Here is a 10,230-nt window from a genome sequence, read left to right on the forward strand (position 1 = left end):
GAGAAGGATGTCATGCTTGGTAAGATGGAGGGTTGACAAAAGAGGAGGAGGCCTTCAACGAGATGGATTGACACAGTGGCTGCAATGATGGGCTCAAGTATAGCAGGGATTGTGGAGTTGGTGTACGATTATTCTAGGCCCCTAAGACATTTTACTCTTGACACAAAATTGACAGGCCTACAAAAACGGTGTGGGAGAAGCATCTTCTGACTTCCTCCAAATTCATGAAGGGGAGAGAGAATCACCATCAGCATCAAAAGCCCAAGGTTGTTTCCTGTGAAGTAAAGGTCAGACATATTGCCACCCTCCAACCTTCTTGCCAATTCTAACACTAACCAATCCTCCCACAGCCCCTTCTCTCTCTCTGCTGGGTTCAATAATTTGTTGCAGTGGCCACACAGAACTCACAGACAGTACTTATGATTATACGGTTACTAGTGAAGCATCAGGCTATAATTCATAATCAGAAACAACTCAGCATAAAGTTCTTTGATCAGAACAGCATCTTCTCAGCCATGCTGTAGGCATGTTTTTCTTTGACCTCGGCCTCTCAGCCCTGTGGTTCCTTGGCCTCTGCCCTGCTCAGGCAAGTGTTACATAGGTCTTTTAGCTTTGAAAATAGGTGCCCAGAGAGGTACCCTGCTTCACCAGCAAGCCTTCTGACCAAGTGCACTCTGTTTTCTTGCTCCATGGTTGAGGAAGTCCACCACTCTGTCTCATGCCAGTCTCTTGGTTCTGTTGCCTGTGCTGCTGCAATTTCTCTGCTGCCTCTGTTGTTGTCTCTTGCCACCTAAACAAATTTTTACAATTCTCTCTCTCCTGGATTGAGGAAGTTCAGTGCAGAAATCTCAGGTCCAAAGGATGTGCTCCACTCCTGGCTCTTCTTTCTTGGTGGTAGTGAGATTTCCCCCTTTCTACCACTGGGATGGCTCATTTTAAGCCTAGTGGGATGGCAAAACTGACCAATCTCTGTGTTAGGGTTCTGTGCATGTTATTTACACAGTTCCACCCACACAAAGATCCCATGCACCTTATATACATTATTAACAAGCTATGCTATCCCCTAGGTGGGCCATAAATACTTCTTATTTGTATAGTCTTACTCCATCATCTGGTTGGAGTCACAAGGACCAGGGCTAGAAAAGCCTTATTTAGTAATTCACTGCACCATAGCCTATATCATAGAATCTAAGGAAAAATTCTGAAGTTACAAATTTTTTCTGTTACGAACATTAACTGATACTTGAGTTTTAGCTGTGAGTTATATGTAATATTTCATGTAAAGACTTCTGTGTGATCTTCATAGAGGTTTAAATGCATACTTATATCTAGAACAACATATCTAGAGACTTCTCTAAAGTCTCTTCTTTATTTTGCTTATTGCTATCTGAATTATGTTCCTTGTAAAAGCTGAATATGTTGGAAACCTAGTAGGTGGAAAGTCATATAAAGGTTTGAAAGAGGTAAAATAGTGTAGTAACTACAACATGGTCTTTGGAGTCAGGCAAACTAGGCCCTCTGCTTACTAGCTAGCTGGCTTAGACATCACTTGGCTTTTGTGAAGCTCAATTTTCTCCATAGTATAATGAAAATGGTTGCATTCCTTCCTCTGTCTGTCTCATTGGGCTATATAGCACTCAAATAAGAAAGCATATTATGAGTCCTGAAGGACTACACAAATGTGCTTTACTAAATAAATGATGTCACAAATTAGATTAATTGTTCTAAACATATTTCAAAGCAGTTGCTCTCTAAGAGTAGGCAAAGATAGCGTTCACAAATTTTTATCTTCCAAATGGGTATGGAAGTCCCATGGGACAGAGGAGCTAGAGGAGATAGTCTAAATTGAGTATGTAAAATTTATAACGCACAATAAAGTATACTAGACTGAAGGACTTTGAAGGGGCTTAGTACATTTTCTTTATTCCATAGTTCATGACATGCTTACAATAGATTTCCACAAATTATCCTTCAAAGCAAGTGAAGACACTGGCTGATTCAGGTAAATTTGAAAAATGTCTTCTAAAAAATAAGAAATGTATTAATAACTGGTCCCTGGAAAGAAAATTTAATATAAAACAGACACTAAATATACATCTTTCACCCCCTAAAATGGAGACAACTCAAGCTTCATTGTAATCTTACCTGATAAGTAGGTTTAGAGAGAAACTAAATAACCTAAGACTGATTGCTGTTTTTCCATATCCCTAACAAGAACAGAAAGTCTGAGTCATAAAACAGAGAGCTTAGACACTAGTTACAATTAAGATTTGTCATTTCTATGGAGCCATTTCTTAAGCATGATGCATAAGAAGAGACTCTAGACATTTAATGCTTGATGCTTTTGAGAAATGTGTGTGTATGTTATTTGTATATTCTTATATGGACTGGGTCTGTGTTTTTGGTGATTCAGACTCTTTGAATATTCCAGTCTTAACCAAATTCACCTACCGTAGCATTTTCCGGCCTTGTTAAGAGAGGTAAAGCAATTGGAACAGTTGTTTTTGTTTTCCTTTGTCCTCTCCTGGCTCCAGAGTTTTCTCCTTCATAGACTAGTGGCTGGGTTTTACTTAGATGGCAAAAAAAAAAAAAAAAAAAACCAAAAAAACCCACAAACCATTAAATGTTTAATTAAAAGCTTATATGAACAGATATGTATGTTCTGAATTATGTAAATGTGACTCTTATTAACTATGGCCTTAACAGAAGACTTGGCTTCATGTGTGAACACTGACACTCCTTATGCTTAATCACTAATTTATATTTACCTGTGGAGTCAGAGAAAGAAAGGCCATTAAAGTGTCAGCCAATAAAACTGCCCATTTATCTCTGTGTTCTATATTGCTTTCTACTTATATAAACAAATAATTTTCATCAAAGTGCTTAAGCCAATGGCCTATACAGAGTTGTCAACTCCAATTATCTTTTCTAAGAAACATGAAAAGAGTTGATACCAACAAATGGATATTCCCCACCTTGTTGTATTTAGAATTTCTTAAATTCTTTCTGAACCATGTGATTGTTTAATATGAATGATCCAATTAACACATATAAGTAAAGGGGGGGAAAGAAGATAACAGATTATTTGAAAACAATTGTAATATAATAATAAAAAATAATGTTATATGAATCTGTTAACAATAATAATGTTATATAAACAGTAGCGTTTGAGCCACAAACTTGATGTATAAAGATATTTGTATTTCTTTCATTATTTCAGTTGGACATTCTTGCCCCTACATGACTAATTAAGCAGAATTTCAGTGTTTCTTCTTGTGCCTGACTCCCCTCTCCTGTATAGTCTAAGAATCTCAGCTCAAAGCTAATACTGTTGAAGATGTTGTGGTAGAAGGAGAATTTGGTCCTGTTTTGAAAAAACAAGGTCTAATCAATCTACTATTGCTATTGCTTCTTGTTGCTACTTAATACCATGACTGAAGCTACTATCATGAATGATGTTTGCTCGTGCAGGGTCTAATAGATATTACACTGCTGTTGGGTTGATCTGGTTGGCCCAGTCCCTGACCAAGTTGGGGCCAGGGAAACACTTCTCAGCTTCCGCTCAGTGATTATTCCCTGAAGTGCAACTACTGTGCTAAGATATCCAGGTTGCAGGAACTTCCAGCATTAGTGATACTGCTCAAACCAGCCTTCTCATAAATATTAAGGCACTAGGGTTGGTCCCTAGGAGCTCTGGTAGCATAGTGCCTAAGGCACTTGACTGCTTACCAAAAGGCTAGCGGTTCAAACCCACCAGCCACTCCTCAGAAGGAAGGTTGGACAATTCTACTTCCGTAGTGATACTGCCTCAGAAACCCAAGGAGGGGTTGCTATGAGTCAGGGCTGACTCTACAACAAAACAACAACAACAATAACAACAGGGTTGGTCCCTAGGAGCTCTGGTGGTGTAGTGCCTAAGGCACTTGACTTGATGGATGTCACTTGACTGCTAATCAGAAGGACGGTGGTTGAAACCCACCAGTACTCCTTGGAAGGAAGGTTGGGCAATCTACTTCCGTAGTGAAACCACCTCGAAAACCCAAGGAGGGGTTGCTATGAGTCAGATCCAACTCCATGGCAGTGAGTTTGGTTTTTGGTGTGAGGGTTGATCCTAAAAGGCCCTAGTGGTGCAGCAGTTAAAGTGCTTGGGTGCTAACCAAAAGCCCAGTGGTTTGAAACTACCAGTGGCTTTATGGAGAAAAGATCTGGTGTTAACCAAAAGGTGGCTCTGTGAGAGAAAAGACCTGGTGATCTCCTTTCCCCACAGACACCTTGATTTTTTACATTATTTTCAATGAGTAGAGTTTCATAATTTGAATATTGGATTACAGAGGCTAAGGCTCAGGGGTTGGAATTCTTGTGCAGAATGAGTCCTTTAACCCAAGGAAAATCTCTGATTATCAGGAGTCTGGCAGATTTTCTGAGCTATTGGAACAAAACAAAAGGCCTTATATTTTTCTCCCATGAAAATGGGTGGATAGTTACTCTGCATTAAAAAAAAAAAAAAAAAAAACTTGGGAAGGGCACTTAAGTGATCCTTTGCAATTCAAAGGAGATCAAATAAACCAGCAAAGAAAGAAAGAATTTCAACTAGTTTTACCCCACATAACTATAGTATTTGGAAGCATTTAGAATCAAAAATAAAATACATAGAAACTATGCCTTTCATTACTCTTGTGTCATTATGATCTGACCTATAATGTCAAAATGCAACAGTACAAAATAAATGACTTCGTGAATTCAATCATCATAGTTACAAAAACTATAATGAATAATATTTTAGATACATTCACGAGGAAATTGCTTTAATGTTTTTCCCCATTGGGTCATCTGGAATACCTGACCTTTACCCAATAATTTGTTTAAAGAGGAGCTGTTGTTACCTAGCAAGCCTCGAAATTTCAAAGTAGAGTACTGAATAGCCTCTCCCTAATTTGGGAACTGCAAGTACTCTACTATTTCTGACCTACTGGCATTAAAATATTCAGCAAACTTTGTATCTTCAATGGAAACTCATTGATGTCACCAGGATTATAAATAGCACTTGAATGAAAAACCTCAGTTTGTAGAGTATGTTGCATCATGGTCAATATTTACATGTGGCACAGTTGCAGAACAAAATTGCTCAAACCAAAACCATCAATCAAAAAAGGAGTTTCCTGTGTCAGTTAGACTTAACAAGTAAGAGAAGAAAATAATTTTGTTTCACTAGATAGAGAAAAAGGAGCCCTGGTAGTCCAATGGTTAAGTGCTTGGCTGCTAACTGGACGACTGGGGGTTCAAACACACCAACTGCTTCAAGGGAGAAAAGACTTGGCAATCTGTTCCTGTAAAGATATCAGCCTAGAAAACCCTATGGAGTAGTTCTATTCTGTCCTATGCTATGAGTCAGAATCGTCTCCATGGTCCACAACAACTGATAAAGCAAAATGCATTTGGTTTCATGACTTTCCCACCACCGCATTTAACAACAACAACAACAATCAAAACGCAGTTCTACTCTGACACCTATGGAGTTGCCATGAGTCAAGCAGACCTACCTGAGAGGCACTGGTAACAGGTCTATTTCAAATTGTAACATTTTAATGGGATAGTTTTAATGGAGGATCACTCTAACAGCTTGAACTGAATAACTGGATTTCTTTAAAGCTGAAAATGCCAATATTTAAAAGTCATGTTAACTGTAGCTGCTTTCGTGAGACCAAAGAGGGTGATTTGAGGTTGAGTTTTGGATACTTTGGTGACATGGAGTTCGATGATGCTACTCTCCCCTAGGATTATATCTTTGTAATTACTGATCTCAGGAAAGTGTTGAGAAACATCCTGAAAGAAAGAAATAAGCAACTTAAATATGGTTCACAACTGGGGTTCAGATTTGTACAGGTGTGTCTAGATTTGAAGGAGCTCTGGTAGTGTAGTGTATAAGGCACTTGACTGCTAATAGGAAGGTCAGTGGTTCAAACCCACCAGCAGCTCCACAGAAGGAAGATGGGGCAATCTTCCGTAAAGATTTACAGCCTCAGAAACCCAATGGGAGTCAATATGAGTCAGAAACAACTTGATGGCAGCGAGTTTTTTGGTTTTGTTCTAGATTTGAGTTTGGAATATGGATATGTTGAAGATGAGGGGCACATGAAGACAGATATTATAAATCTTGATGGAGTCTCTGATGTAGAGTTCACCATAAGAAAATTTTTCAGCTGTACACGTTACACTCAGTGACAGGCCAAAGGTCAGAGGGCCCACGAGAGTGAAAGAGGTGTTAAAGTGTGGCAGCTGATACTTGAAATCAGTCCTGATAAAACAACCTTGTGTGTCACTCCAAAGAAGAAATAACTTTCAGTAAATAAATGTTATTAGATGCTTTAAGTTGGTCCCAATTCATAGCAGCCCTGTCTATAACAGAACTGAACACTGCCTGGTCCCATGCCATCCTCACAATTGTTGCCGTGCTTGAGCCCATCGTTGCATCCACTGTGTCAATCCATCTCATTGAGGGTCTTCCCCCTTTTTGCTGACCCTCCACTTTACCAAGCATGATGTCCTTCTCCAGACACTAGTTCCTTCTAACAACATGACCAAAGTATGAGAGATGAAGTCAGGCCATTCTCGCTTCTGAAGAATATGCTAGCTCTACTTCGTATGATACAGATTTGTTCATTCTTCTAGCAGTCCATCATGGTACCTTAAATATTCTTTACCAATACCACAATTCAAAAGGACCAATTCTTCTGTGGTCTTCCTTATTCACTGTCCAGCTCTCACGTGCATATGAAACTATTGGAAATGCCATGGCTTGGGTCAGGTGCACCTTACATCTTTGCTCTTCAATACTTTAAAGAGGTCTTTTGCAGCAGATTTTCACAATGAAACAAGTCATTTGATTTCTTGACTGCTGCTTCCATGGATGTTGATTGTGGATCCAAGTAAAATGAAATCTTGGACAACTTCAATCTTTTATCCATTTATCAAGATGTTGCTTACTGGTCTATTTGTGAGGATTTTTGTTTTCTTTATGTTGAGGTATAATCCACACTGAAGGCCGTAGTTTTTGATCTTCTTCAGTAAGTGCTTCAAGTCTTCCTCATTTATAGCAAGCAGGGTTATGGCATTTGCACATTGCAGGTTGTTAAAGAGTCTTCCTCCAATCCTTATGCTGCAAACTTCTTCATATAATGCAGCTTCTCTGATTATTTGCTCAGCATATAGATTGAATAAATATGGTGAAAGGATACAATCCTGACACATACCTTTCTTGATTTTAAACCAGGCATTATCCCCTTGTTTTTTTCAAATGACTGCCTCTTGGTATATGTACAGGTTCCTCCTGGGAACAATTTAGTGTTCTAGAATGTCCATTCTTTGCAATGGTTTCAGTTAATAAATATTTATTTATTTATAAATATGTATCAGTTTATTTATCCATAAATAAATAAATGGGTTATAGATATCTTTGGAACCCTGAGTCCCAGAAACCCTGGTCTTTTTCACCTTTCTTCTACTATTGCCCATTTTTGAGTGTCCCCAGGAAAGGTACAACAAATGGGGTACATTATTCTGTCTCTCACTGTCTGTGAACATTGCTTGTTGTTATGTGCCATTGAGTTGAGTCCAACTCAGAGCAACCCTATGAACAAAACACTGCCTGGTCCTGTGCCATCCTCACAATCATTGCTATGGTTGAGCCCATTATTGCAGCTACTGTGCTAATCCATCTCATTGAGAATCTTCCTCTGCTGTACCCAGCATGATATCCTTCTCCAGGGACTGGTCCTTCCTGATAACATGTCCAAAGTACATGAGGCAAAGTCTTACCATCCTTGTTTCTAAGGGGCATTCTAGCTGTACTTCCTCCAGATTTGTTCATTCTTCTGGCGGTCTAAGGTAAGTTCAATATTCTTTGCTAACACCCTTACTGGCTGGAAACACTCTTAGCGTGACAAGCCCGGTGGGAGGAGCATGGGCTGCATAGTTCTGGCATGGCTGACAACACCCTAATGTTGATATCAGTGTATGATGATCAGTAATGATTTGTAAGACCTTTCTTAGAGATTCTGAGATACTGGGCAACATGAGCAAGAAAGAACACTCTGAAAAGTGCTGGAATTCCTTCAAGAGATAGTACAGTTGGGAGAAATTTAGGTGAACATTATTTTTCATCAGTTTTGTAATGAGCATTGTGGGACTAGAATGATTTATAAGACCTTTCTGAGTGATTTTGAAATAGTTGGCAACACGAGGAAGAAGGGACACTCTGAAAAGGGCTGGAATTCCTTCAAGAGCATTTTTGAGTTTGACTGAAAATATGACATTATTTGTAACACAAGCTAGTAAAGTTGGGAGACATTTAGGTGAAAATTATTTTTTATTATTTCATTGGTAGTTTTGTAATGACCCTGGGGACAAGTCTTGATAACCAAGAAAGAATTCAAACATAATTTTGCCTCTTAACTCCATTCTGAATTATTTCATAGTAATTGCATATATATATATATATATATATGCATAAATCACTGCTATTGAGTCAGATCTCAGTCAAAGAAATACCTCCTTGGGTTTCTGAGGCAGTATCACTAGGGAAGTAGATTGCCCAATCTTCTTTCCAAGGAGTGGCCAGTGGGTTTGAATTGCCAGCCTTCTGGTTAGCAGTCAAATGTCTTAGGCACTATGATACAAGAGCTTATATATATATATATAAACCAAAAAAAAAAAAACAACCAAACTCACTGCTGTCAAGTCAAATTTGACTCAAAGTGACCCCTCCTGGGGTTTCTGAGGTGGTATTACTACAGAAGTAGATTGCGCCATCTTCCTTCTGAGAATTGACTGGTGGGTTTGAACTGCTAGACTTCTATATACTATATATATATATATATAGTGGCGTAGTGCCTATGACATTTGACTGCTAACCAGAAGATTGACAGTTCAAACACACCAGCCTCTTCGTGGAAGGAAGATGGGGCAATCTATGTCTGTAAAGATTTACTGCCTCTGAAACTTGATGGGGGTCATTATGAGTTGGAATAGACTCGATGACAGTTTTTTTTAATATATATATATATATATATATATATATATATATAAGCTGTGGTGGCATAGTGCCTAAGGCATTTGACTGCTAATCAGAAGAAGGCTGGTGGTTCAAACCTACCAGCCACTCCTCAGAAGGAAGATTGGTCAATCTATTTCTGTAGTGATACTGCCTCAGAAATCCAAGGAGGGGTCACTATGAATTGGATCTGACTTGACGGCTGTGAGTTTGGTATATATATATATATATATATATACGTATACACACACACACATACACACATGCATACATGTACATATACACATATATGAATAAATATGTGTGTGTGTGTATATATATATATATATATATATACATATACATATCTACATACGTATATATACACATGTGTTACACCTTTCAGGTCAACTCTGACCCATAGCAATCCTTTGTACAGCAGAACAAAACACTGCTGGTTCCTGAGACATCTTCACAATCCTTGCTATACTTGAGCCCATCTTTGCAGCCACTGTGTCAATCCATCTTGTTGAGAGTCTTCCATTTTTTGCTGACGCTCCACTTTACCAAGCATGATATCCTTCTTCAGTATGTTTTCTGACATGACCAAAATTATATATATAGATATATAGACATATATAGATATAGATATACATTTGCCAATTCTTTTGGACACCTTTGCTTTCTAAGTGAGATGAAATGTTTCTATAGATTGTGTTCTTTTGGTAGTCATCATAGTGCTGGGCGATGAAGCCAGTTGAATACTTATAAAATAAGAGGCAGAATATAAATAAAACAATAAAAAAGCAAGAACTTTTGATGTGAGGGAAGATAAAATTGAAAATATATTTATATAGTTATTGTAGGAAGACCTTTCTTTTTAATAAAAATAATTGTTGTTAGTTGTTATTGCTATTGGTTGCTAATGCGTCGATTCTGACTCATAGTGACCCCTGTGTGCAGAATAGACCTGCTCCGTAGGGTTTTCATGGCTGTGATCTTTCAGAAGATCAGCAGGCCTGTCTTCACAAGTTCCTCTGGGGGATTCAAGCCAGCAACCGTTTGGCCAGTAGTCGAGTGCTTAACCATTTGCACCACTCTGGGACTTCTAATAAAAATGATGGCTATTCTCACGATCATTAGCTATTAGAGAGATGCAAATCAAAACAACAATGAGATACCATCTTGCTCCAGCACTAGTA

The sequence above is a fragment of the Orycteropus afer genome, unplaced genomic scaffold, assembly GCF_000298275.1.
Source record: "Orycteropus afer afer isolate SDZICR_OR568_19922 unplaced genomic scaffold, OryAfe1.0 scaffold00005, whole genome shotgun sequence".
Taxonomy (NCBI): Eukaryota; Metazoa; Chordata; class Mammalia; order Tubulidentata; family Orycteropodidae; genus Orycteropus; species Orycteropus afer.